Source organism: Sinohyriopsis cumingii, chromosome 5 (assembly GCF_028554795.1).
Source record: "Sinohyriopsis cumingii isolate HCF-2022 chromosome 5, ASM2855479v2, whole genome shotgun sequence".
NCBI lineage: Eukaryota > Metazoa > Mollusca > Bivalvia > Unionida > Unionidae > Sinohyriopsis > Sinohyriopsis cumingii.
This window is the reverse complement of record NC_142965.1, coordinates 74,397,404-74,413,280: the sequence shown is the minus strand read 5'-3', so window position 1 is coordinate 74,413,280 and position 15,877 is coordinate 74,397,404.

Genomic DNA, 15,877 nt, shown 5'->3' with positions numbered 1-15,877 from the left:
ACGAGTCTGATATAACGCCACACAATGTTGACAGTACTAATCAGCATCAACAACCGCAAATAGCGATTCCAACCGACTTTACGCTGGACCGGAAAAGCAGTCGCGTCACTAGGGTTGGTGTCACCCAGTGCGGTAACTCATGGTGTCACCCCCATGGACTCTCTTCCTGCACAAAAAAAATTCAAAAGTTTTATAGTCATGTGCTGTAACTCAAGGTGTCACCCCCATGGACCTCCTACCTGCACAAAAATTGTAGACAGTCATTTTGGTGTCACCCCAGGCCCGACCCTAGGGCAAGGCGAACGAGGCATCCGCCTTAGGCCCCGCGCTTTCAGGAAATCAACTCCGCAATGCAATAGTTTTGCTTTGGGCCCCGCTCATCGCTTGCTGCCTTGGGCCCCGCACATCCAAGGTCCCGGGTTGTGTCACCCCCTCTGATGGTGTCACCCGGTGTCGTCCGCACCCCACCCCTCAGTGACGCCACTACTGAAAAGCATATTTAAATTGAAATGCATACACGCGCCGCGAACAGATTATCCGTCATGCGCAGAGAATGTACGCGTGCGCTGACGGTAATAATGGTCCGACATATACAAGGCTTAAGTAAACACTTCCTACAAAAAACGAAGGGGGTTGGGGAATACATTTTAAATGTCAGTGTAAATTAAGTCCCCATTGAACCACATCGTGTATTAAAGAAATAATTCAAGGACATTACACATTAAATTTCCATCCACCATCCCATCCCCCGAGCCTCTCTTAAATCCAATGTGATCCACACATTGTGTCTAAGTGATTTATTTTACCATTTCAAGATACAAATTTTTATTTCATTTACATTTTTTAAAAAAACACATGCATGAGAAGTTACAGTAATGATAACATTCTGATTTGCAACGGATAGACATACATTAAATGCACGTTATCCTAATAATCCTTTACGAAATATAACTAAAACACTTTAATTGAGAGAATGACATTCAAATAGATTTACTACTAGGAGTTTGTCAAAATAGTTACAATTTTACTTTTTACTTCAAAATATTACTTCTTGACCAACTTCAAAAAACAATTGTAAAATAAAACTAAGAAAATTACAGCACGATCTTCAACAACAGTGAATAACTTTAGGATGGTTTTAGAAGTTTTAACAATAATAATAAGAAGAAATTCAACAAATTCATCGGCAAGAAAATCTTCGCAACATTCTGATTTATGTGTTCGGTCTTGGTGTCGCTGTTTTTTTTTTCCCTCCTGGACAGAGGTGTATAGTTGTGCGGGATACCACTGTGCATGTCATGTGAACGGTAGTACCCCTGTCTTAAAACGCTTGACGGCTCAGAGGGTCCCATCTGGTCTTCGAAATAATTCTACTATCTAATCTCTGCGGACATAGACATTCAATTTGGTATAGTCCTGGGAATCTTTTGGGGACAATGCAGCTCGCAAGTGTCTGTTGTCTTGCTCTAGCAACCTTCTGGTATATCTTTCCTGTGCGACTCTGTTCTCTCTCACTTTGTTCAGTAAACGAGTCACTGCCGTTTGCAAAGCATCTGTTAACTTTTCCTGCCCTCTCTTAATCCAGGCGATATATCTGAGAAGTTCATCTTTAGTCATTGGTACTGGGGGCTGGGGGGGATAAGGGGTCTGATACAAAGTCCTCCAGCAGTAATGATATGCATCTCTGGGGTATATGGTATTGTCGGGTTGCGGGTGTCGCTACAAAAAGCAGCGTCTCCTCTAACGGCTGGTAATGGGGGGGGGGGGCAGGAATACCGGTCTTAGAAGACAGGGTTGAAGATAAACAGCATGATGCACTTCCTTCAGAAGAATGGAATGGCGTAGGACCAGACAGGAGTGTTTTGGAGCAGAATCTATTACAGGAAGCAGAGCCTCCTCCAGGGAGTGATAATAGCTGTAAATGAATGCCATTAGAAGAAGAGAGAGTCGAAGATGAGCTGGAAGAAATGCTTCCACTAGGGTTGTCTTTAAGTCACGGCGGAAGGAAAATTCCAGGGTCAACGTAACGCTTATCGGTTCTCGTCTCCGCCCGTGATCTGTCGGACAATTGTTCTATCATATCCGAATCCAAATTCTGTAACCGTCGTAGATGCCGACGCAGGTCGCTGGGTGTCTTGAATGTTTGTCGACAGATTGGACATTGCATGTAAACATGGGACGATGAATTTCCTCCTAGTGGTGTAAGTGTTTATGGATATCACAGTTCAGGCAGTGATGGCATTCTTCAATGGGACAAAAAATGCCTTCCTTTGTTACAGGGATACGGAACACTTTCTCGCCTTCTGTGATGCCTTCTTGAGCCAGGAAGTTTATCAGCTCTTCATCGACATGTAAGTCAATTTAGTCAGTCTGTAAAAGAGAAACAACCACAACTGATTGCAAAATCTCTCGCAGACATCGTAGAATACTTTTCACCACAATTAAAATATTTGACTCATGAGTAATTATTGTAATCAAGAAGCTCTTATTCCTAAAAAAAATGTTAATGACTGTAATCTACTTGATAAATTGCCATTAGCTATACAATCTTGTCAATTCAGAGAGAATACATATGTAAAACTATCTTGTTTTCTTCTTTTTGTAAGTTAATTGTTTTTATTGCAACAACAATTGTTATGGTACAAGTATATTCCACAAAATTCATATTTATTAATAAACAACTGCCAATTTGCTAAATGTATATTAAATGTATATTCAACTGACTAAGCATTAGTCAATATAACGAATGAAAGCATTCTGAGATATGTTCAGAGGAAATATCTAGTTTTCACCTCCAGCGATGCATTTTCCTGACTAACATTTATACCACAATAACTATCATGGATGTCAGAATCTGCAGATACATAACTCTTCTCAGCGCAAATGGAATCAGTGTCTTCAGCATCATCACTAGAATCTTTGGGCGCTTTCAAGATAAGTTCCAACAATCGGGCATCCCATCACTTTGATATGTCTTTAAATGGTCTAAATGGAAGACGATGGCGTAGATTCAGGGGTTCCTTGTATTGTATATGTCACACCTAACATCTGCTGTAAGATTCTAGATGGACCAACCCGTCCTAGTCCTAATTTGTCTTTAATGTTAAGTGGGTACCACCTCCAATCCCATTTTCCAAATTCAAAATGACCTAATTCCGATTTTCTGTCATTGTAAACGTTTGGTCAAGAGAAAATATTGTTCAGATTTTAGTAAGCGAAGTTATATGCCTGCCTGAGGGTGTTTCGAACCAATTGAACATTAGTCCGATAAATCAACCCCGCAAATATGTGTTGATACTAATGTACGATGTTGTGGGTGTGATGTCACCTGTTCATTAAACTGTGCATTTTGCTGCATGCAGATCATTCCGGAATAAACCCGCGTACACTTTAGACACATACTGGTAATTGGTAACAACCATATCAAGCGCTAAATTCAAAATGGCCACAGGACAGATGGTTGTGCTATTCCATGTGGATTTACAAGTCACCAAACATATGATTTGCTCCAGAAATATAATCTACATGTCACCAAAAGAACCCTTCAGACGACGGTAGCTGCACAGCCACGAGAAATACCGGTAAGTGTATAACATGTACACCGATGAGTGCAGCCAAATGTGTATGCAGATAATTGCAGCTTTTAATAACTAGGTGATATCAGCCCCTCACCCGAAAATCAATATCATCACGGTGAAGGGCTGATTTATCGGCCTAATTGAAGATATTCGACAGGACACACGTCCTCATCCTGTTATGGAGGTAAACCGACCTGTTATGTTATTGCGTTAAAACATAAGATGAAACGCCGTGTTCTAACTATCAATAACTTTAATATATACAAACGACTACTGTGAGGTCTTAACACAGAGTGGTATCCAAGAGGCAGACGCCTGTAGATAGTACCAGTGGAACTATGACTCATGCACAGAGGGTTCTGATTGATTAGTTACACATGTATAATGTTACATCTCTCTTCTTACAAAGAAAAGGTTTTAATAAATTTTTAATAAACTGTCTAAATTAATCATGAGCCATTATAACTAATATATCAAAATCAAGCTCGTCTTTCGATTGGCCGTTCGACTGAGGGTATGTTGGACTCGATGTAACATGTTTAAAGTCCCATTCTTTCGCGAAGCTTGCGAACTCTCGGGAAGAATAGCATGTTTGATTGTCGCTGACAACGACTTCCGATATTCCGAAGTACGCGAATATGCTTTTCATGTGATTGAAAACAGTGCACCTTTTTGAGCTTGCGAGCGCCTTAACTTCAAAGTAACGACTAAAATAATCTACTACAACAATGTACTCTTTATTATCCCATGGAAATAGGTCTGTGGCGACTTTTTGCCATGGATATTCAGTGACGTCATGGGTGATGAGAGTTTCCTTTTGGTTAGAACTTCTGCACTCCAAGCAGGTAGAGCATTTTGACACTAAATCGGAAATGTCAACTGAGATTCCTGGCCAAAACAAGACATATCTGGCTCTTTTCAGACACTTCTCAATACCTAAATGTCCTGAATGTACAGTTTCTAGCATTTCTTGCCTGAGGACTTGTGGTATGACTATTTTTTGACCTTTCAAGATTTACCCATCTACAACTGAAAGTATATATCTATAATTACAATAGTCAATTATCTCTGATTAACAGCTTGACCTCATTTCAGGTTACCTTCAATTATGACCTGTTTCAGTATGACCAGCTGGTGGTCTTGTTCGGTGAGAGATTGAATTTCTTCCTTCTTATTATCAGATACATGCATATCTATACCTTCAGAAAAGGTGGGGGGTGTATCAGATACGAACTTACGGTAGAGTGTGTCTGCTACGGGTATGTTCTTACCTTGGTAATGGTTTACCTCTAGGTCATAACTCAGCAGTTCCAAAAGCATGCGTTGTAGTCGCGGTGGGGCTGCATAGACGGGCTTTTTCAATATAGAGACAAGTGGAAAGTGGTCAGTTTGAACGTGTACCTTTCTCGCGTATACATGTTGTTGGAACCATTTGATTCCGAGCAGTATAGCGAACATTTCTTTCTCTATCTGAGCATAATTAATTTCAGTTGTAGTCAGTGATTTTGATGCATAAACCACGGGCTTATCATCTTAAATTAGACAGGCACCTTTTTTGACGCGTCAGTGGTTTCTTAGGGTCAAAATAGGACCGAACAGATCCTGTGCTTATAGTAATTAAGTCTTTTACCATTTGAAATGCGTCTATTTGCGGAGAGTCCCGTGCAAATTCTACGTTTTTTGCTAACAGTTGTCTTAACTGACTGGTAACCTCTGCCATATTTGGGGCAAATTTGGACAAGTAGATAACCATGCCAAGAATGGTTTCTAACTCCGCGCGGTTACGAGGGGGTTCCATTTCTCTGACCGCTGCTACTTTTGCCGGGTCGGGTTTGAGACCTTCTGCTGAGAGAATGTGCCCGAAGTACTGTACTTCTAGTTTTACCTCATTTAGCCGGATTCCTTTGTCGAGGGAAGATTTGAGAACATTTCTCAAATTTGTATCATGTTCGTCGCGTGTGCGTCCGAAAACTAGTATATCGTCGCAAATCGAAATGATACCATTTAAACCTTCAAAACTCTCATCGATCTGCCTTGGGAATTCATCCTGAAATGTTTTCAAATGTTTTCAAATCAAATGGGAGACTCAAAAAAGGTAACGGCCGTAAGCGGTGTTGAAAGTTGCAAGGTATGACAAGTCAGGTGACAGTTTTATTGCCCAATATCCTGACCGTGCATCCAGTTTGGTGAAGTATTTTGCACCTGATAATTGGGGTAGGATATCGTCTAATGTGCGCATAGGGTAACGGGGACGCAAAATTGCTCTATTAAGATCTTGTGGGTCGAGACATGCCCTTAGTTTACCCTATTGCTTTTCTACGACAACCATATAATTTTCCCATGCTGTAGGTATCGTAATCGGGGCAATGATATTTTCATTTTCCATGCGATCAAGTTCAGTTTTGAGTCTGCCTTGAAGTACGACAGATACTCACCGCGGAGGGTGCAATACAGGTGTAGCCTTGGGGTCGATGTGTATGGTACATTCTGGGGAAAGACCTATGCCGTTGAAGAATCCGGCATATTCTTTGAGAACAACTGCCTTAGTGAGGGGAGTACTGTTGTTACATGTAAATTTTGCATCTGTGTCTGAACAGAGTATGTAAATTTAACTAAGCCTAACTCCATACAAGATTGTAAACCAAGTATAGGTGGTGCTTTCGTTTTAACAATGTGGAACTCGAATTCATGTGTACGTCCAGTGCGTTTACATGTGAGATTGACTGTACCCATTGTACTCAATAATTTGCCATCATATGCAGATAATGTGTTTAATGTAGGTTGAAGAAGATGCTTTATGGCTAGCTTTTTGAATATATGCGATGGTATGATGTTACCTTGAGAGCCAGTATCTAATATAAAATCAAGAGAAATTAAATTAGGTCCTACCTCTATCGCCGCATACGCCTGGCCATTGGCAAGTATATCCCTTTTTACACTGTCAATATATAAATCCCCGTTTTGATGTTCATTGTTAATCACACTGACCGTTTTTGGCCTACATACTTTCTCAAAACGATTGAGTTTATGACACTTAATGCAAGTCCTTTCCTTTGCAGGGCACTTGTCCTGGCTTGAATGTGATTTGTAAATGCAGTGTCCACAGGTCGCGTTGACGCTATGTCTGGAAGACGTGGTCCATTTCTTCTTCGGCTATAGTTCTTTTGTTTTGGTATGTAGTTGCATTGTCGCATGCACTTCTGGTCTGGCTGATGCAGACATGGCCTGGAGCTGCTCCTGGGCATATTCATGGCTTTGATTGCTGTTAATAGCCTTTTCCAAGGTCAACTTTATTTTTCACCTTCGCTGATAAGTTTTTCTTGTATATTTGATGACGATACCCCGAAAACAGAGGTTCTGTTTGGTCGGTTACATCTGTATAATGTTACACGACTATACTATCTACTGGACGGGCTAATTCTCACCAGAACATCAGGAGATTAGAAGTGCAGCTTGTATTTTCGTTATCTAACGTACGATATGCCATTATTACATTGAACGAGTGTTCATCATCAACCTCGTTCGTGTTTATCAACGAACAATTAAAGCATTTGTTACAACATTCTTTTGAACCTTTCTACCATTTCGTCTGATTGGGGTTGATATGGTGCTGTTCGAATTTTGCACATTTCTTGTTTTTCACACAAGGAAGTAAATAAATTTGATTCAAATTCTCGTCCTTGGTCAGTGTGAATATATCGCGGACACACAAAACGACAAATAAATTCAGTGACCAGTTTATCGGCGACCGTCAGCACAGTGTAATACGGTATAGCATATGCTTCTTTCCATTTGGTAAAATAGTCGCCAACTACTATGATGCACTCGTGTCCTACATTGGTTTCTGGTAGTGGACCAAGACTATCTAGAGCAATTCGTTCTAACGGCTAACGGATAACCAGTTCTCTGTCGCTGTAACGGAGCTCGCTTGCGACATGGTCCGGATTTGGCACGTTCGCACAGATCACATATCTGGCACAAATGTACCACGGCTACCTTTGACCAGGCCAATAAAACCTCTGCCTAACTGCATTCAGAGTGTTCGCTCTACCAAGGTGTCCCCTAGTCCTACACTCGTGTAGGTTCCTTACAAGGTGAACCCTTACCTCAGGAGGGGCGACCATCAGCAATACTGACTGCTTACTATGGGTGGTCTCACAATGCTTATATAACAGGCCGTCTGCTTACTGTGAGTGCTCTCACAATGCTTGTATAACATGCCGTCTTGGACCTCCAGCTAGGCCACTGTCTGAGCATTGGCTTCGCTTCCTGTCTATTCCCAACTAATTGAGGGGGTGGGTGGGTCAGTACCATCTTCCTTTAATTTCAACACTAACCCTGTATAAGGGTCATTCTGGTGAAACTTAGTTGTTCCAAACTCCAAGCGCCTTACCAGTAATAAGCGCTTTAGGCATTGCCGCTGCAGCCGTGCGCCCCACTTGCAGCCGTCTGCTTCTTCTCTACAGCACTCTCTTCGAACTGTTGAGAAACTGTTCCAACAACAGCCTCGTTTACAGTCATTTTCTTCGCATCAAGACTCAAGCAATACTGATAATATCTGCGCTTACATTTACTCGGGATCCTGCTTAGTAAATCTGCGTTTCCGTGCAAAGAAACCTTTACGGTGTTGTATTTTAAAGTCATACGCATTTAATACTGACAACCATCGTGCGACCATGGCTTCTGATTCTTTGAATTTATTAAGACATTTTAGTGAACTGTGTGCTGTCCTGTCAATGAATTTTCTTCCCCACGAATTGTGTTTGAATTACTTGACAAATGTAACTACAGCTAATAATTCCCTATATGTAGTGCAATAGTGCCTCTGTTGTTTATTCAGAGTCTTACTAACGTAAGCAATAACTCTCGTTATCATCTTGGAGATGCGACAAAACCGCTCTAATACCACACGAACTAGTTAGTATCTGTGTCTAGACTAAATGTTCCATCCCTGTTGGGATATATCAGAATAGGTGCTGTTGCCAAAAGCGCTTGCAGCTTATCAAAAGCATCTTGATGGGTTTGCAACCAAGTAAAGGGTTTGTTTATCTGAGTCAACTGAGACAAAGAATGTGCGATTTAGAAGTTTTTTAATAAACCTCCTATAACAGGAAGTTGTACCAACGAAGCTTCTTACGTCCGTCATATTTCTCGGTGTTGGCCAATTGTTAAAACTCTCTACGTTCTTTGGATCACATCTTAAATCCTCTTCGGTCATAACGCGCCCTTGATAAGAGTCGTTCGCTTGAAACAAACTACATTTTGATGGTTTATATTTTAAATTGGTATCACAGAAGCGCTCGAAGGCTAATTTCAAATTTTCTTGAACAGACTCATACGTGCTACTACTAAACATTATAATGCCATCTAGATAAGCTAAATACCGCTCTAAAGTTATTACGTGTAGCATATGGACGACACGCATCAAAAGCTAGTGAGTTAGACCAAACGGCAACACCTTAAGCTGAAATGGTCTTTTGTAACTAGCAAAGGCTGTTTTCTCACTATCGCTTTCACCTAACTTTACCTGCCAGTATCCACTAGCCAGATATAAAACAGAAAACCACTTCTCCCCAGTGAGTGCGTCTAGAGAACCGTCCTTTTTATTAAGCTGATACGCGTCTTTACGAGTTACCGCGTTCAATTTCCCATTGTCCACGCAAAGTCAACAAGTCCCGTCTTTCTTAGTTACCAAAACTATAGGCGCAGCCCAAGGGTTATCCCCTGGTTCTTTTACATCTTCAGCAAGCCTTTGGTCAATCTCTTTTTCCGCAACTTCTTTCTGAGATAATGGTAATCTACGGGGAGGCAATTGTTAAGGTTTACTATCACTAGTGTATGTTACATGTTTTACTTTATCGGGTTTCCCGAACTTATCATCAGGTCCTACAGAAACACCGACGTCCTCAGATAAGAGTTTCTGTAAGGAACTGTTTTGTTTGACTGAAACTTTTTCAGATACTCCGTCTGCCAAAGGTGTTAGATGATTTGCTACGGGTTTATTCTAACTACAAGGTATCAAGTTTTCAAAAAGTTCCAGAGCAAACACTCTGCGCAGGATGTACCTGAGCTATCGATACTCCTTTCTTCAGTGTGATCGGTTGAGAGGTAAAATTCAATAAAGACAAAACCACTTTCGAATTTTATAGTTTTACTAAAGGCTTAGGCAAAATCAAACCATTTTTTCTGAAAATTGCTTGATGTGTTCGACGATTCCTTCTCCGGTTGTTTCCCATTCTCCCTTTTGGTTTTCCTTAACAAACATATTTGATTTCGGAGGGATAGCGATCGAGTCTGTGACCTGTATTCTTGCACAGGAAAAAATTATTTTCCCTTTCCAATATGATTTTCAGTTTCTAATTTTCAGAATCCCCTTCGTCAAACTTAAGGCTCTCATTTTTTCCCCAAACAAATAAAAACCAATTATTCCAGTAATCAGGAAGGCCTTGCGGATTGTGTACATTCTACTTTTGGCTAATTTTCTTGAGTTTCTTCAAAATAATTATGTTTCTTGTAATTGAGTGTATCCATGCTAAATGTCTGCGGCATGATGCCCCAGTGCTAGACATCACTATAAACTGCCACACTGCAGACATTGTAGCGATATGACTGAACAATTGTTAAAGCTACGTTAAAAATCCAAGTCACATCACAACACATCACAGCATTGAGTGTATCCTGATGATACAACTTATCGCTTCTGACGGCGTTTTCAAGCATACCTTTGTGTTCCACTGAATATCAGAGCCTCTGGTCTGCGTGCATACGCATGCATCACAAGCACACAACAGGTTGCAAGGATTTCACGTGGATCACTGGCATGGATGCCATTCATATCCTCAATCGGTGAGTACATTTCATATTTCCTATTCTTCAATTCACTATCTCACTATCTTGAACGAGCATGGGTATCTCATCATGAAGATCTGCTGCCTTGCGCATGTTTCGGAGGGGGGGGGGGATCAACCTTGACACTGTGAGACTGAATATCTAAATAAAGCCTTGACATCATACCGAACTATTTGCCAGTATAGTACAACTCACATATGTCATGTACGCACTCTGAGTCACCTTTTGCAGCTATAGGTGTCATTTTGGAGAATTTAATTACACATACCTTTTATATAGTGTTTATTCTCCTTACTTCGCTCCTTGTCCATAAAAATACCTTTGAAGATTATTGTATAAATTCATCTATAAATGCTTAACAGCAAATTCATTGATAACAAGTCGACATTTTAGACGCAGTCACCATAGCAGGGTGATTTCGTTTAAAATGGTTTCTGTCGCGCGCTATGTTAACAATGAAAATACCTGCTGTTGGGAAGAAGTTTTACTACAAACGAAAATAAAGACGCGACGATGTCGTCGTTTATAAGCAAAGCCCTGGAAAACAACGGCAGCAAAAAAGGCACACATGTTCAATAAATTGGAGTTAATTATGTATCTTAGTATATATCGTATATATGGTATGTCGTGTCTTATATTTCAAAACGTACATAATACCTATTTTAAATCTAACGTTAATTTTTAAATTTATATCAATAAATGTGCTTAATACCTATTTAAAAACTAAACTAATTTTTTAATTTATATCAATAAATGCGCTTACATGACCCGTGTGACTTTTACTTTAGGTGTGTCTAAACACTAGGTATGTGCGGGTGTCTGGACGCTATCGTCCCCAACTTCCATATTCGAATCATAAAATTCATAATAGGAGCAAAAATGTGCGCGCTTTCTGAAATAACTTGTCTACTTTAACCATAATTTGAGTGGGATTGGGTGTAAATACATCAACAATCCTGATACCCCAATATTTTAATAAACTCCGAACAGACGACATGACTAAGTTTGATTACTGTAAAACTTTAATAAAGCCAAACTACACCAGTAGTAAATTTCTCCGAATATCCTGGTCAGGGCAGCAAACATGTAAAGGGGGCATATCTTTACAAAACATAATTAGGGCTTTCACAGGTATTTAGACCACGATAAGTAGTTGACATGATTGATGGGCGGGGGGGGGGGGGGCTGATGCACATCAATGAAGTTAGTGGACGAACGGACGGATTGAAGCCTTCAAATAGTCCGCACGCATTTCAGTTATTTAACCCAGGTTCGTTTCTATGAAAAAGGATGTTCGGTAATATAAGTTAGATATTGGAGAGAGAGGATGAAAGACAGAAGGTCCAAAAGTAGAACGACAGAGAAAGAAAAAAAGAGTTTATTACTTACTGAAAATAAGAGGCGATGAATAAATTCCAATGCAAATAATAAGTTTTATTTAAAGAAAATAATTAGTTTAATAAGCAGTTACAATGAAGGGTCTGTTTTATGATGGATGGAGACAAAACTTAGCGCGAAATTTGAAAGTATAAAATAATTTGATAAATAATGTAGCTAATGGGGACGTGCTGAATTTCTTACAATCTTGTACACCAGACAGATGATTGTATCGTCTTATTTAAGTAACTTTTCAAACTAAACGAGTTTGATATAACGCCACACAATGGCGACAGTACTAATCAGCATCAACAACCGCAAACAGCGATTACGCTCGACCCGACATCGGACAGGTCGAAAAGCAGATATAAATTGAAAATCATACACGCGCCACGACCGGACTATCTGACATGCGCAGAGAGAGGACGCGTGCGCTGACCGGTAAATCTGGTCCGACATACGGAATCGGATCACAAGTATTTGTACTGTATATCATCTACAGTTGTTTCTCAGTACTGAATTTTCCATTGTGTCCAAATGATAATAAATCATAGCTTGTTCTAAAGTACCTTTAAAGATCAACTAACGGTGAAGTTCTTGTCATAGGTCATTCGGCATATTTTTGAGAGGCTGGACTATAAACAAAGCACCGTATATCGGGTCACAGATTTCACTACCGGATCATCATCAATGCCCCATTACTCACTGCACACTGTCGCCGAAATAATACACCGACAACCCACCGTAATGCTCAAATTCTAAAGAATAAAGCAATTGTCTTTAAATCTGCACCAAGAACGCAAAAATCTAACTCTTGTATCACCACCGAAAGGAGACAATAAAAAAAATGGTCTAAACATAGACGGGGACTACATTCGTTCTGTACCAGAAATAATAACTGTGCTCTGATTCAGTATTCAGAGCCTAAGTCAACAGTTCCTACAGAAAAAGAAGGGGGGGGGGTATACATTTTGAATTTCAATGTAAATAAGTGCTAAATGAACCACGTCGTATATTAAAGAAATAATTTAAGGAAACTGCACATTAAATTTCCATCCACCATCACAGTACACAATCTCTTTTTAGATAGACAAATACAAACATATAACGTCTAGGTGACACAGACACTGTGATAGTATAGAATTTTGTTCCTGTTTACCATCAAATCAGACTCAATGAGATATTTTTGGCTAGCTATTAACTTATAATACAAACACATTTTATACTATACCATGATGCTATGAAACATACATTTGGATTATAACACATCATTCTTAGTTACTCGTGGAATAATAGCGGTCTTTACGAAAAACTTTCTACCCATCTAATCTAGGCGCATCCCCTTTCGATGTAGTATGTGGCTAGAAGAAAACAAAAATTAAAAGGTTGTTCATCTGTTCAATCTCTACTTGTATCTTCGAAATAACAGTTTTTGTACTTGGCACAATATATATGTTCACTCTATTCTGAAACCAGTGGAACACATCATTCCACAGCCTGATTGTCATATTTTATATTGTTATTAGGACATTTTTACCAATGGTGCATTTATCAGCATCAGACAATTTTACTTTATACAGAAATGAATTCATTTGTAAAATTCAAAGAGTAACATGAAATTGAAACCATTGTAATTTTGTGTTTCTTGCTGTTTTACAACTTTAGCATATATGTCAAGCCATATATCCATGTTCAAATTGAAAATATTCCATTTATTTTCACTTTTTGGTTGAAAAACATGTTCAAAAAGTAAATTGTGATAGTTTTTACATCCTTTATTGTTATACAATAAAATTTCAAAATGGAAAGGGATAAATGGTCTGAATAGTGTACTTATCTCTAACTGTAACATAAGGACTTGACACATTAAATTATATCTTAAAATTATTCTCATTTTCGTCGCGATCTGTCTTAGTTCGAAGAGAATTTTCAAAACAACTGGCCCGTACCACCTAACATCAAAGATTTTAAAAATGACACAAAAACCTGTTTTGAAGCCTGAAAAAACGTTTCACTCCATTGAATGCAACCACGTAAGGTTTGTATGTGTATTTCTTAAAGTCATTGAAGTACGTATTATACTGTATATACAGCTAGCATGGAAAGAACGTTAAATGTAGTCTAACCGTTTGTAATTGTCATGATAGAATAGACCCTTTGACATGTTGTGCTTATAATACAACCATCGTTTGATAGCACTACAAAATTATACATTACTACTACGTGCACATATTTAAGTAAAGCATTTGGTAAATGTTTTTGCAAATGATCAATATGACATCGGAGTATTTTGGGATAAAATGTAAATTCACTGGGCACTATTGCATTAGTTACAATAATAATGCATTAGGCCTACTAACATTTATTAATACATCTATGTAATTCAATGCATACTTTAACTCAAATTAATTTAGAAAAGACGTACATTAACAAATAATTGTCCAATAACACAGGATACATAAAAAATTTTACCAGTTTTTCATTTAACCTGTTTATTTCAACGGCTCTTATTTCCAGTGGTTATGCATATAATTTTTTTAATTTAAATTATCATGCCAAAATTATATTCAGATATCACTGCAGGTTAATATGGGTGTTATCATCAAATCAAGCCATACACCACTAGTTCCTTTTTTTTTGTAGATTACTCGTATAACACGTGCTATCACCAACTCAAGAAATAAGTTACGAGCTTTTACAACAAACAAGAGTGATCACCAAATCGAGTCATAAACTATGGCTCAAGAAAACATACATTATCAGCAAACCAAGATACATAAAACCATGCGCTTCTTTATTCATGGTCATCAAAATGTGTGCTATCATAAAATCAACATGTAAAGATCTAGGATCTCCTTAACAAATTAAATTATCAAAATTGTCCGAAAATCACGAAGTAGACATCCGTAATCTTTTTAATATACGACTCCTCAAAATAGGTATTACCGACAAATTAAGATATAACGTATAAGCCCCTAAACATGCACCTCAGGCACATTATAATAATTTACCTACAACAATACCAACAGAGGCAAACAACTAAATTCAAGTTCTTCGATACAGTTACGTGTACCAGACACTGTGGGATATGACGTTTGACTACTACGCAATAATCCTGGATATTGTGAGGTATGACCTTCAGCCACAATGCCGTAATCCTGGATACGGATGGATATGACCTTCTGTCACCACACACAAAAATCCTATAGTGTGGGCATGACCGTCTGATATCATGAGGTAATCCGCTCCATTGTGAAGCTTGACATTTTAACACCGTTATGTATCACTATTATTTTTGTAAATTATATTCATGTTTATAAATTCTAGTAATTGTCCATAACTAAATTTTGTACAGGGAATATATGTTCTAGTTTAAGATATTAAGAGTGTAGATTGCGTAGGATATATAACTACCCGATGATATAGGTGTTTACGGACATTAATATTAATAATAAACCCGTGTACGTGTTTGGGGTTGTTTCCCATTGGACAGGTGGGTCAGGTGGATTCCTAGAAGAATTACGTTATTTCCCATTGGATGGGTTAGATCATGTGGATTCTTTAATATGTGGGATATTTGCGAAACGTCACCTAGCTAGTAATAGCGAAATGCGTTTCACTCCTTATGCTTGTATATAAATAAATACGTGAAACTGGACAATTTTAGTCATCCATATTTGTGTTCATTTTGTAGCATCAAGTCTGCAGGTGTATTTCATTTTGTGTTTGGATAACATTTGAGACGAAATATTTGTTTTGATTATTCTTCAGAGCTATAAAGTACTTACTTAATGTTGTGTTTAATTATTATTTGAGTGGAAACAGATTATTCACTGGAACTACAAAGTGTTCATTGGACATAAAATATTACTCTGGTACGATTATGAACTATTGAAAGAATTTCTGGATAGCTCCATCTTGATACATCAGAACTTTTGGCAGACCAGTGCATTTGAGGATCTGAAATTCATTCGAAACATTCGATTCTTTTGGAACTGAATATATTGTTTTGATTATTTTGGGTTAAATCTTAGTACTGTAAGTTCCACTTATATTTTCATTTTAGGTCTATG